At 47.9% G+C, this 12,673-nt stretch overlaps 1 pseudogene; it reads right to left on the bottom strand.

Annotated features, from left to right (window-relative positions):
- Positions 1–619: 619 nt before the first annotated feature.
- LOC109748750 (uncharacterized) lies at positions 620–11,830 on the bottom strand (annotated as a pseudogene).
- Positions 11,831–12,673: the final 843 nt, after the last annotated feature.

Here is a 12,673-nt window from a genome sequence, read left to right as displayed (position 1 = left end):
AAAAAAACAGAATACACATGAAAAAAAACCCGGTTCAGGGAACCTACTAGAAGGTTCCCAAAACTCTCATCGTTAGCATCCCCGACAATTCGCCGCAGCTAGCGGTGAATAGGGTTTTCCAAAAGCCATCCCAGTCCCTGCCAACCAAACAAGGCTTAAGGGGGCGGCCCCGCCAGTGAAATTCAGGGGGCAATTAGATTAGGCCACGTTGCCATTTCGTAAAAGTCCGTCAGAATTTGCCCGTATTTTTAGCATTATTGACGTCCTCAGTCCTCACTGTGCTGAGACGCGAACAGTGAATGCAACCAGTTGTTGTAAGGTGCTGTAGTCTTAACACATATGAAAAGCTCCTTCCTTCTCTTTTTTTATTTCTAAATTCTTTCTCAAACTTCCATCCTGCTATGTACAGTGCTTACATGTGCTCGTCTACTGCATATTGATTTTATTGGCCCGCTCTTCTTCGTACTACTAGGCAACATTGATTGTATTGGTCTTCGAAGTAGTTGAATCCGTATGTCTGCTGATCAAGAAGTTGATTGTGTACGTTGCAATTTTTGTTGATTTGCCCACCAATAAGGTAGGTATATTTGCAAAACATTGATGTACCAACACATACGGATTTCCAGCCAACAAACATTTAACTTAATTCGACATACACACATCCCAGCCTCACAGGTTTAAAAGATTTTGTTAATCATACAAGGGGACAAACAAATTCTTAACAAAGAAACATACACCGGAAAGGAAATGCTGTTACCACAAGTACTCCCTCCTCCGTTCGGAATTACTCGTCCAAGAAATGAATGTATCTAGATGTATTTTAGTTATAGATACATCCATTTTTGTGACAAGTAATTCTGAACGAAGGGAGTACAATGCAAGAGAACCTTTGGACATTCCAATTACTTCGAGGCTGCGGGCATAGCATCATGGATTTTCAGTATGTTGCTTACATCCTGTTGGACCAAAATGCTGTGACATCTTCTGAACAGACGTGCGGCACAATGCGCAGCAGTGTTGGTTGCATGACCAACAGTAGAGATGGTTGTTGTTTCCAATCTGCCCAAGTTACCAGCATAAATAATACAGACTCAATCCAAATGAAGCCGCATATGGTTAAGATATACTCCCTCCGCTCCTAACTATAAGTCTTTTTAGAGATTTCAATATGGACTACATACGGAGCAAAATGAGTGAATCTATACTCTAAAATATGTCTATATACATCCATATGTAGTTCATATTGAAATCTCTAAAAAGACTTTATTTAGGAATGGAGAGAGTATACGAGTTCATTAATTACAAGCATGCTGGGAAGCTCAATCAAAAAGTAAGATAAGTTGCTGATTTACATACTACTACCTCTGTAAATATAAGACGTTTTTGCAGCTTAATTTGAACTACAAAAACGTCTTATATTTTGGTACGGATGGAGTAGTAACTAAAAATACTACCTTGCTAGTCATGACCCATGCCAGTTACTCAAGTTGTACTAAACAGGTTATACTAGGCAATCATGACTTGAGGTGAAAGCACGACCGGCCACCTGAGTAACTTTTCAAGGGAAAGAAAAGTGACCACAAGTAGCAGCTGTACATGAAATAGCACCTTTCTAGTTTCCTCACGCAAAAGATAGACTATTGCATCATTCTCATTAATATTTGAGACGCTAGCTGGTCCTGAGATAGGTTTACAAATAAGGTATTTTTGATATTTACCTTTCGAATTGCTTGGCCGCAGGTAGGATACGGGTAAGCATGTCCTCGGGCAAGCAAGGCAACCTGAGCTTGTCCAACAACCATGCGGTGTAGCCTTCGATTCATTGGCATCTGCCATCTATCGATTTCAGCCTCATCAAATATCACACAATCACCACTGGAGGCAACAGCATGATTATTTGTCAAGTCACAGCTATGTCAATGAACAAAACTTCGTACATACTACCTACTAAGAGAGAACTTACTTGAAATGATCATATCCACTAATTGCAGCGCTGCATTGGTAGCAGAAAAATCTGCCGCAGTTCCAACAGGTCATCTTATTGCATCCCTCAATCTTAGATATAGCCATCTTGCAATGCGGGCACTGCTTTGCATCCTTCAAAATTTCCTTGATGGTGCATACTTCATCCATAAGCTTCTGAATGTCTCCCTTTGTTCGTGCAGACTTTTGACGTTCCTGTGTCAAAAAAAGAAAGTTACCATTCCCAACAATCATCTAAGAAAACAATCAACTAAGGAAGAATAGAGCGGATTTGTAATCAAAAAACACATGTATATCATGCCTGCAAACACCTAGCCATGAAGTGCAGTAACTATTTACAACAACAACAACAACAACAACAACAACAACAAAGCCTTTAGTCCCAAACAAGTTGGGGTAGGCTAGAGGTGAAACCCATAAGATCTCGCAACCAACTCATGGCTCTGGCACATGGATAGCAAGCTTCCACGCACCCCTGTCCATAGCTAGCTCTTTGGTGATACTCCAATCCTTCAGGTCTCTCTTAACGGACTCCTCCCATGTCAAATTCGGTCGACCCCGCCCTCTCTTGACATTCTCCGCACGCTTTAGCCGTCCGCTATGCACTGGAGCTTCTGGAGGCCTGCGCTGAATATGCCCAAACCATCTAAGACGATGTTGGACAAGCTTCTCCTCAATTGGTGCTACCCCAACTCTATCTCGTATATCATAATTCCGGACTCGATCCTTCCTCGTGTGGCCACACATCCATCTCAACATACGCATCTCCGCCACACCTAACTGTTGAACATGTCACTTTTTAGTCGGCCAACACTCCGCGCCATACAACATTGCGGGTCGAACCGCCGTCCTGTAGAACTTGCCTTTTAGCTTTTGTGGCACTCTCTTGTCACAGAGAATGCCAGAAGCTTGGCACCACTTCATCCATCCGGCTTTGATTCGATGGTTCACATCTTCATCAATACCCCCATCCTCCTGCAACATTGACCCCAAATACCGAAAGGTGTCCTTCCGAGGTACCACCTGGCCATCAAGGCTAACCTCCTCCTCACACCTAGTAGTACTGAAACCGCACATCATGTACTCGGTTTTAGTTCTACTAAGCCTAAACCCTTTCGATTCCAAGGTTTGTCTCCATAACTCTAACTTCCTATTTACCCCCGTCCGACTATCGTCAACTAGCACCACATCATCCGCAAAGAGCATACACCATGGGATATCTCCTTGTATATCCCTTGTGACCTCATCCATCACCAATGCAAAAAGATAAGGGCTCAAAGCTGACCCCTGATGCAGTCCTATCTTAATCGGGAAGTCATCGGTGTCGACATCACTTGTTCGAACACTTGTCACAACATTATCGTACATGTCGTTGATGAGGGTAATGTACTTTGCTGGGACTTTGTGTTTCTCCAAGGCCCACCACATGACATTCCGCGGTATCTTATCATAGGCCTTCTCCAAGTCAATGAACACCATATGCAAGTCCTTCTTTTGCTCCCTATATCTCTCCATAAGTTGTCGTACCAAGAAAAAAGCTTCCATGGTCGACCTCCCAGGCATGAAACCAAACTGATTTTTGGTCACGCTTGTCATTCTTCTTAAGCGGTGCTCAATGACTCTCTCCCATAGCTTCATTGTATGGCTCATTAGCTTAATTCCACGGTAATTAGTACAACTCTAAACATCCCCCTTGTTCTTGAAGATAGGTACTAATATACTCCGTCTCCATTCTTCTGGCATCTTGTTTGCCCGAAAAATGAGGTTGAAAAGCTTGGTTAGCCATACTATCGCTATGTCCCCGAGACATTTCCACACCTCAATGGGGATACAATCAGGGCCCATCGCCTTGCCTCCTTTCATCCTTTTTAAAGCCTCCTTCACCTCAGACTCCTGGATTCGCCGCACAAAACGCATGCTGGTCTCATCAAAGGAGTCGTCTAGTTCAATGGTAGAACTCTCATTCTCCCCATTGAACAGCTTGTCGAAGTACTCCTGCCATCTATGCTTAATCTCCTCGTCCTTCACCAAGAGTTGGCCTGCTCCGTCCTTGATGCATTTGACTTGGCCAATATCCCTCGTCTTCCTCTCTCGGATCTTAGCCATCTTATAGATGTCCCTTTCACCTTCCTTCGTGCCTAACCGTTGGTAGAGGTCCTCATATGCCCGACCCCTTGCTTCACCAACAGCTCGCTTTGCGGCCTTCTTCGCCATCTTGTACTTCTCTATGTTGTCTGCACTCCTATCCAGGTATAGGCGTCTGAAGCAATCTTTCTTCTCTTTAATCGCCTTCTGGACATCATCATTCCACCACCAGGTATCCTTATCTTCGCTTCTCCTTTCCCTGGACACTCCAAACTCCTCCAAGGCCACCTTACGAATGCAAGTCGCCATCTTCATCCACACATTGTCCGCATCCCCTCCTTCCTCCCAAGGGACCTCCTTAATGACCCTCTCCTTGAACACCTGAGCTACCTCCCCCTTGAGCTTCCACCACTTCGTTCTAGCGACTTTGGCACGCTTATCCCGCTGGACACGAATCCGAAAGCGGAAGTCAGCAACCACCAGCTTATGCTGGGGTACAACACTCTCTCCAGGTATCACCTTACAGTCTAGGCACGCACGCCTATCTTCTCTTCTCGAGAGGATGAAATCAATCTGGCTAGAGTGTTGTACTACTAAAAGTCACCAAATGTGATTCTCTCTTTCTAAAGAGGGTGTTAGCTACAATCATGTTGTGGGCTAGAGCAAAGCTTAAGACATCTTCTCCTTCTTGATTCCTGATGCCATAGCCAAAGCCCCCATGCGCCCCTTCAAAACCTGTGTTAGATGTGCCCACATGGCCATTGAGGTCTCCTCCTATGAAGAGCTTCTCACCAATCGGTACACTCCTAACCATGTCTTCCAAGCCTTCCCAAAACTCCCTCTTGGTGTTCTCATTGTGGCCTACTTGCGGGGCATACGCGCTGATAACATTGAGAACCAAGTCCTCAACTACCAGCTTGACCAGGATAATCCGGTCCCCACGTCTCTTGACGTCTACCACTCCATACTTGAGGCTCTTGTTGATCAAGATGCCTACGCCATTTCTGTTTGCAGCCGTCCCCGTGTACCACAGCTTGAAGCCGGTATCCTCCACCTCCTTCGCCTTCTGTCCTCTCCATTTGGTTTCTTGGACGCAAAGGATATCAACACCTCTCCTCACCGCTGCATCAACTAGCTCCCGAAGCTTCCCTGACAGAGACCCTACGTTCCAGCTACCTAAGCGAATCCTCCTAGGCTCGGCTAGCTTCCTTACCCTTCGCACTCCTCGAGTCAAATGCGAAGACCCTTGCTCATTTTCCACTACATCCGGGCGCCGATGTAGCGCGCCACTAAGGATGCGACGACCCGATCCTCACTCACTTGCCACCGTATCCAGATCAAGATACGGCACGCCACTTGGGGGGTGACGGCCCGGCCCGGCCCTTGCCCATTTTCCACCACACCCGGGTTCCGATGTGGCGCGTCGCCGAGAGGGTTACGCCCCAACGAAAATCTTTTGGGTTTCATCTCCATAAGAGTGGCTGAGTTTTTACGTTGGCTCGCCAAGCCTATCACAACCCTCCTTTACCCGGGCTTGGGACCGGCTATGTTGAGACAACATAGGCGGAGTTAAGTGCAGTAACTATTTACCAAAAAAAAAACTTCTATAGTCCAAGGGCATTCAGTGTTATCCAAAGGCATAAGCTTCTGCAATCTATCAAATTAAAAGCCTACAAGAACATCAGGTAACCTCTTAGATTCAGGAGACTGATATTCAAATCCATATCAGAAAGCAAATCACTCTAGAAACTCTCCATGCAAGCCACCAGTGGATACGACATCCTCAGATACTCTCATTGCATCTGAGGCCTATTGGTAGAAACTAGGGTTCTACCGGGTCTAGGCCGGAGGTTGTAGGGGAAGGAGGGAGCTGGTCGTGGGCGAAATCGCGGCCGCCGGCGGCTGGGCGCCGTCGTGCGCGAGGAGGCGGCGGCTGAGAGGGAGATGGCGCAGGGAAGGAGGCGGCTAGGGTTAGGTCTCCCAGCTCCCTAAGGAAGCCGAGCAAATATGATTGCTTCTTTTCTTGATTAGATTGATACATCTCCTCTCCTTATATAGAGAGGTTTACTTGACTCCCAAGCTCCTAATAACGATAATTGGGCTAAGCCCCTAATAACGATAAGATAGACTGGGCCACAACTAACTGGGCTAACATACTGGTCATAACATTTCTCCCCGCCTACACAAACAGCTCGTCCTCGAGCTAGAAGGCGGGAAAGCGCTTGCGGAACTCCTTGAGGTGATCAACCGTCGCCAAACACCTCCGCGACAGCTGGGGCGGGCAGGTCGCCGAGCCCGGCTGCTGCGGCGTCCTCCTCAATATAGTCCACAGCCTCCAGGTAGAAGAGTCACGGACAGACGTGGCCGGGCGCGTAGGGCTCGTCGCAGTTGAAGCACAACCATTGGCGGCGACGCTCGAGTTGCTCGGCCAGTGTGAGCCGGCGGAACGGGCGCGCCGCGGTCGCAGCGAGGGGTGCCGCAGAAGCCTGAGCAGGACGACCCTGCGCTGGAACGTCCGGCCAGGGTGGCGGCCCAGCGGCCCGGGGCGGTGACGCCTGCTGGATGGCCACCGCGCGGTGCTCGAACGCGCGGGCATAGTACATGGCCGTCTGGAGGTCCTGGGGTCCCCGCAGCTCCACGTCCATGCGGATATGACCCGGCAGACCGCCGACGAAGAGCTCAGCCCACTGGCAAGCCGTCACGCCAGGCGCGTGGCACGCCAGGGCCTGAAAGCGGTCGGTGAAGTCCTGCACCGTAGAGGTGAAGGGAAGACGGCCCAACTCCGCCAGCCAGCTCCGCGTATCGCCGGCCCGAAGCGAAGGAGGCAGAGCTCGCGAAAACGCTCCCATGGAGGCATGCCGCCCTCCTCCTGCTCGAGAGCGTAATACCAAGTCTGTGCGGCGCCTCGGAGGTGATATGAAGCGAGCCAGGTGTGGTCCAACGCGTGCGTACGTTGCCCCCGGAAGAACTGGTCACACTGATTAAGCCAATTGAGGGGGTCCTCGGTGCCGTCGTAGGCGGCGAAGGCGAGCTTGGCGAAGCGCGGCGCCGTCCGGGTATGACCGCCGTGGGGGTGTGGCGCCGTCTCGGTATGACCACCGTGGGGGTACGGCTCAGTGGTGCGGAGCAGCGGCGCTGGGTCAGTGATCACAGGGCCCCCCCGTGGAACTGCGTCGCGTCGAGGCCAACGTAGGGACCCGTGGAACTGGAGAACCCGCCGAACTGCGCCTGCTGTGACGGCATGTGCGGCGGTCCCGAGGCCATCGTGTAGACCGGCTGAGACGACGACTCGGTCAACCAAGCTGGTAGCGGGGACGGCGAGGACGGGAACCGTACTTGGTGGAGCGGAACTCCCGTCGGCGCGGTCGATGCGGGGCGGGAGCTGACCGGCGGTGGCAGCTGCAGCTGCAGCGGCTGCTGCGGTGTTGCGCCGGGCAGCGGCTGCAGCGGCGGAGCGCCGGGCGCGGCGGAGGCCGCTAGGAGCGGCGGCTGCCACTGCAGCCAGGGCTGGGCGGTGGTGGCGAGGGATGGTAGCCGCAGCGGCTGTTGCAATGGCCCGGCGAGCGCGGCGAAGGCCGCCTGGTGCGGCGGCTGCCACGGCGGCGCGGAGGCAGCGATGGGCGCTGGAGGCGCGTCAGAAACCGGCGCCGACCACTGCGGCCACTGCGGGGCGGCGGCCGGCAGCGTCCCAGCGAACACCGCGGAGGCCCCTAGATGCGGCGAGTACCACGATAGGGCCGGCAGCCCGGTGACGGCGGTCGGCGGCAGGGGTGGCGGCGGCCCGTAGGGGCTGGTCAGGTACAGCCGGATTTCCTGGACGGCTGTGACGAGGTCGTTGAGGACCCTGGTGATCTCCGGGGTGTAGGCGGTAGCCGGTGGTGCGGTGGAAGGCGCCGGCATCTGGACGGTGGCGGCGCCGAAGGATGCGACCAGCGGCGCTGACGGGGAGGGCAGCGGCGCGGTGGTGCCGGTCGCCAGCGGAAGCGACGGGGTGGGCGGCGGCGAAGACATGATCGGAACTGAGCTACCTAATACCAAACTGGTAGAAACTAGGGTTCTACCGGGTCTAGGCCGGTGGTTGTAGGGGAAGGAGGGAGCTGGTCGTGGGCGAACTCGCGGCCGCTGACGGCTGGGCGCCGTCGTGCGCGAGGAGGCGGCGGCTGAGAGGCGCGGGGAAGGAGGCGGCTAGGGTTAGGTCTCACCGGCTCCCTAAGGAAGCCGAGCAAATATGATTGCTTATTTTCCTGATTAGATTGATACATCTCCTCCCCTTATATAGAGAGGTTTACTTGACTCCCAAGCCCCTAATAACGATAATTGGGCTAAGCCCCTAATAACGATAAGATAGACTGGGCCACAACTAACTGGGCTAAGCCCCTAACATGTCGGTCATAACATTTTAACACCTATCTTCTTCCTATAGACACCATCCATGCCTTACCACAGCCTCCAATCACCATTGGCCAGGATCTAGTAACTCAGCAATTCCTTGGCATGTCGTACCCTCACCATTTCTTGGAATGGTTATACTAATAAAATTTCAGTTACTCTTTACTGCCCTAGCGGAAACCAATGATCCAATCAACATGCTACTAGGTCTGACCATTGGACAAGATTTAGTAAATCAGCAATTTCTTGGCATGAACTTGTATCTCACCATTTGTTGGAATGGGTTAAACTAATTTTCCCTCCGTTCCTTCTTAATAGGTGTATTAGTTTTTAAAAAGTCAAACATGACTATCTTTGACTAAGTTTCTACAATTATTATCAGCATTTATAATACCAAATCATTATCATATTTTTTACATTTTATATATTTAGTATATCAGATGTTGATAGTTTTTTCTGATATCTTGGTCAAAGATAGTCAAGTTTGACTTTTGAAAAAACTAATACACCCTATATCTAGGAAGGGAGGGAGTATATTTTAAGGTATTTTTTACTGCCCTATAATGGAAACCAATGGTCCAAGGGCGGAAGGGACAGAATTAAAGCTTCAAGTCAAGAATTGATTGGGACAAGGTAAACCATCCCCTCTGTCCAAAAGGTACTGATTCTAAAACATTTAGTAAATTATATGTCAGTATGGTGGATTACTGCACAGTTACATTTGAGAACCTTCCTGCTAGTGTTACCTAACATTCTCTATAAGTTCACGCTCACGGACTGCAGGACATGATTTGCCAACTTTGGCCCACTGAGGACTTGAGGTAACTGACCTAATAGCAATAGATTTTCTACTAATGTTTGGATATAATTAAACTACTGTGGACCCGCACTGGGGACACCCTTTCAGCGCAGACCACAGAAGGAAGGGTCTAGCTTGACCCCTGAGTCCAGGACCAAGAATTATAAAGTCCACTAGACATCCTTCTTCTACCAACCAGCGCCGACCACGGCGCCTTCCCGTCTACGCCAGCCTCTAGTGAACTACCCGTCTACCTGTACAACCTCTGCAGTAAAAGACAGCATAAACATATTGCAAAAGTGTAAGATAGTCCTCCTACCTCCAAAATTTGAATTTTTTCTTCTGCAGATAAACATTCAACCCCAACATGACGGCGCTCTCTACAAAGTGCACAGAAGCTGAACAAACAACTTGGACACACGGCTTCATCACCTGCATCTTCCAAGCAAGCAGTTTGACATCTCGGACAATAAACAACATCAACCATTGCATCAAGAGTTCTCTGAAGAAGCAATGTTTCCCAACGTTCAAACTCGTCCTCCCCTAGCAACCTTTTCAATATATTGGGAGGAACAACGGCTCCACATTTTGTATCAGGACACAACAACTTCACTACAGTTCCTTCCTTGACATGCATTTTGCAATATGTTTGCATGCATTTCTGGCAAAAGAAATGATGGCATGGTAGTTTGATGAAATCGACACCTGATGAAGCAATAATTTAGACTTTTAGACTCAGAAATAGTAGTGAAATTCAAATAACAAGGATTACCAAATGAAAACGGAAAACATAAACTCAGTACCATGTTTCTGAAGTTTAAATGTTTACAAAGAAAACAGTTTCACTCAGGACAAAGACTCGATCACAGGGACTGATGAACTGCTATCTCAAAATGAGAACCTATAACATGGCATCTATATAACTATGTTGCGGTTATTTCTGTTATAAAAAAATAGGGACAATAAACATCAAATGTTGTAAGTATAACATAGTAGAAGACTTGTATTGTAACACTTGTGTAAATTAACAGTTGTGTGAAAATGGAAGAAGGAGTTACCAGGAAACTCACTAAAACAAATCGTGCAGTAATGGATAGCATACAAAAAGGCCTCATGACGCTTATCATCATTGTATCTAATAATCCTTGGAATTGTAACATCAGGTGGAGCATTGTATGTTAAAGCACGCTTATCCCCACCATCTTGAGCATACGTTTGATCAGCCTTTCTTAAAATTATCTCATCGTCAAACCCTAAGTAAGAAAGGGAAGAGCTTTGGAGCCGTTGCACCCACTGATATATTACTTCCATGCCCCTGTTGCTCTTCCCAGGTCATATCCAGCATGTGACATAATGACGAAATCATCACTCTGTCCAGCCATTCGGTGGATATAGTGAAAAAGGGTGGTTGATGGCTAGGGTATGACGAAGGCAGGAGGCATGATAACAGGATTGAAGGTAAATGCTGAACCCTAAACTTGTAAAACAGCTCATCGCTGGCATCGCCATCATGACCATGTACTTGCTTATAATCTAGTGCTCCAGTACCAAAACTGAGCCTCACCGATACATCTTTACCATCTTCTGGGATCTCAATATGCACATGAACCTGTAATGACAGCAAGAGATGCCCTTACAGATAAGAAAGAATGTGACCTGAAAATTGATGGTGAGGGGGGATATATATACCTGGAAAGATCGCTGGCCCTCCTTTCTACTGAACATGACTAGGTTGTCGCCGAAAATCGCTTCCAGGGCACATATCTGGGGCATCAAACTAAGATAAGTGATAACACATGTCCAAGTAAAAAAAACAAGATAACAACAAAATAAGTAGAATTAAGATAACACATGACCTGATAAAGTAGTGAACTTTACGATTCTTGGTTCCACAGTGCTCTCAGCGTGCATCCTTTTATTGAGATAAAAAAAAATTCTAGCCCTCAAGAACCAGCAGCAGGACAAAGAAAGAATCAGCAAGTAAAGCAGCAGGACCAAGAATCATAAAGTTTACTACTTTATCATCACCATATATCCATGGCAGGGGCAACGAAGCTACTCGCAATATACTGACCAATTCCCAGATCTACTGCGGGGTGCGGTGGTTTGAACCTTGTCTGCAACTAACTATCTCTCTCTCTCTCTCTCTTTCAAGCTTAATTCGAAAGCGCGCAGATCTACTGCAAAAAACATCACGAATCGCAACAAGGAGGGAGATCACCTCGTCCTCCTGCCTCTGATGGTTGGCGCGCACCTCCTCCTCAGTCAACTCCACTCTCTCCCGACCAAATCCCACCAGCTCGTGGAGCCTTCTCAAGTCCTCTTCCTCCGGGCCGCCACCCACCGCGGCGGTCCCGGACGAAGAAGCTTCCACCGGCGTCGCGGGGGCCTCGGGACGGGGAGGCGGCGTCTCCACGGGTGCATCCTCGACGGCGGAGGCGTTGGAGTGCGTCGGCGGCGGCCTTCCCATCCCCCTTGGACGATTTCCGAGGCATCGCCGTCGAACTCCTCGGCGGTGGGGATGTGCTTTTTTGGCAGGAATGGCGATTAGATGGAAAATTCGGTCACGGTGCCTTTTTGGCATTCCGTTTTGGACCGAATGAATTTTCGGCGCGTTCGGGCCCAAAATGTATTCTGGCGAGAACAAACAAACTTTGGTCTCCAGTGCCGAAGATCCTATTTGCCGCTCTTTGCGACAAGTTGCTGTTTTGCATTTTTCTTTTTTTTTAGGGTAAGTTGCTGTTTTGCAGAAGCGACCGAGCGACCGTTCGGGGGTTGGCCGGCCCGTTTAGCGTTTCACCTGTACCGGTTTTGGGAACCTTATGATGTTTCTATCCGGTTTCGGGAAACTTCTAGAAGGTTCCTCAAACGGTTTTTTATTTTCAATTACTTTTTCTTTTTTATATTTCTCTTATTTTTAGTTTTTTATTTTCTGTTATTTTTTGTTTTCATGTCTTATTTTCTTTTTCAAAATTATTTTCTGTTTTTTAAAAAAATGTTCGAATTTTTCAACTTTTGTTCAAAGTTTTGGAAAAAAAATTCTGTTTTAAAATTTTGGTCAGAAATTCCAAAAAAACTGAATTTCATATTCAAAAAAGTTTAGCATTTCAAAAAAATGTTCGCACTTTCAAAAACAATCACAAACTAAAAAGTTCAAGGATAAACCCTAAAAAAAAGTGCAAGGATTTCAAGAATTTTATTCCTTTTTACAAAATTTGTTCACACATTCAAAAATGTTCATGTTTCAAAGTTTGTCCAGAAATTAAAAAAAACTTTTTCAAATTTGTTCACAAATTCAACAAATATTAAGTTTTCAAATGTTCACAAATTCAAAAAATTGTTCTTTTTCAAAACTTGTTCTCCAATTCAAAAAATGTTTGGGGAAATTTCGAAAAACATTTTTAGTTTTCTAAAAAT

The sequence above is a fragment of the Aegilops tauschii genome, chromosome 1, assembly GCF_002575655.3.
Source record: "Aegilops tauschii subsp. strangulata cultivar AL8/78 chromosome 1, Aet v6.0, whole genome shotgun sequence".
NCBI lineage: Eukaryota > Viridiplantae > Streptophyta > Magnoliopsida > Poales > Poaceae > Aegilops > Aegilops tauschii.
Note: the sequence above shows the minus strand (reverse complement) of the source record. Positions and strands in the feature narration are given on the sequence as shown.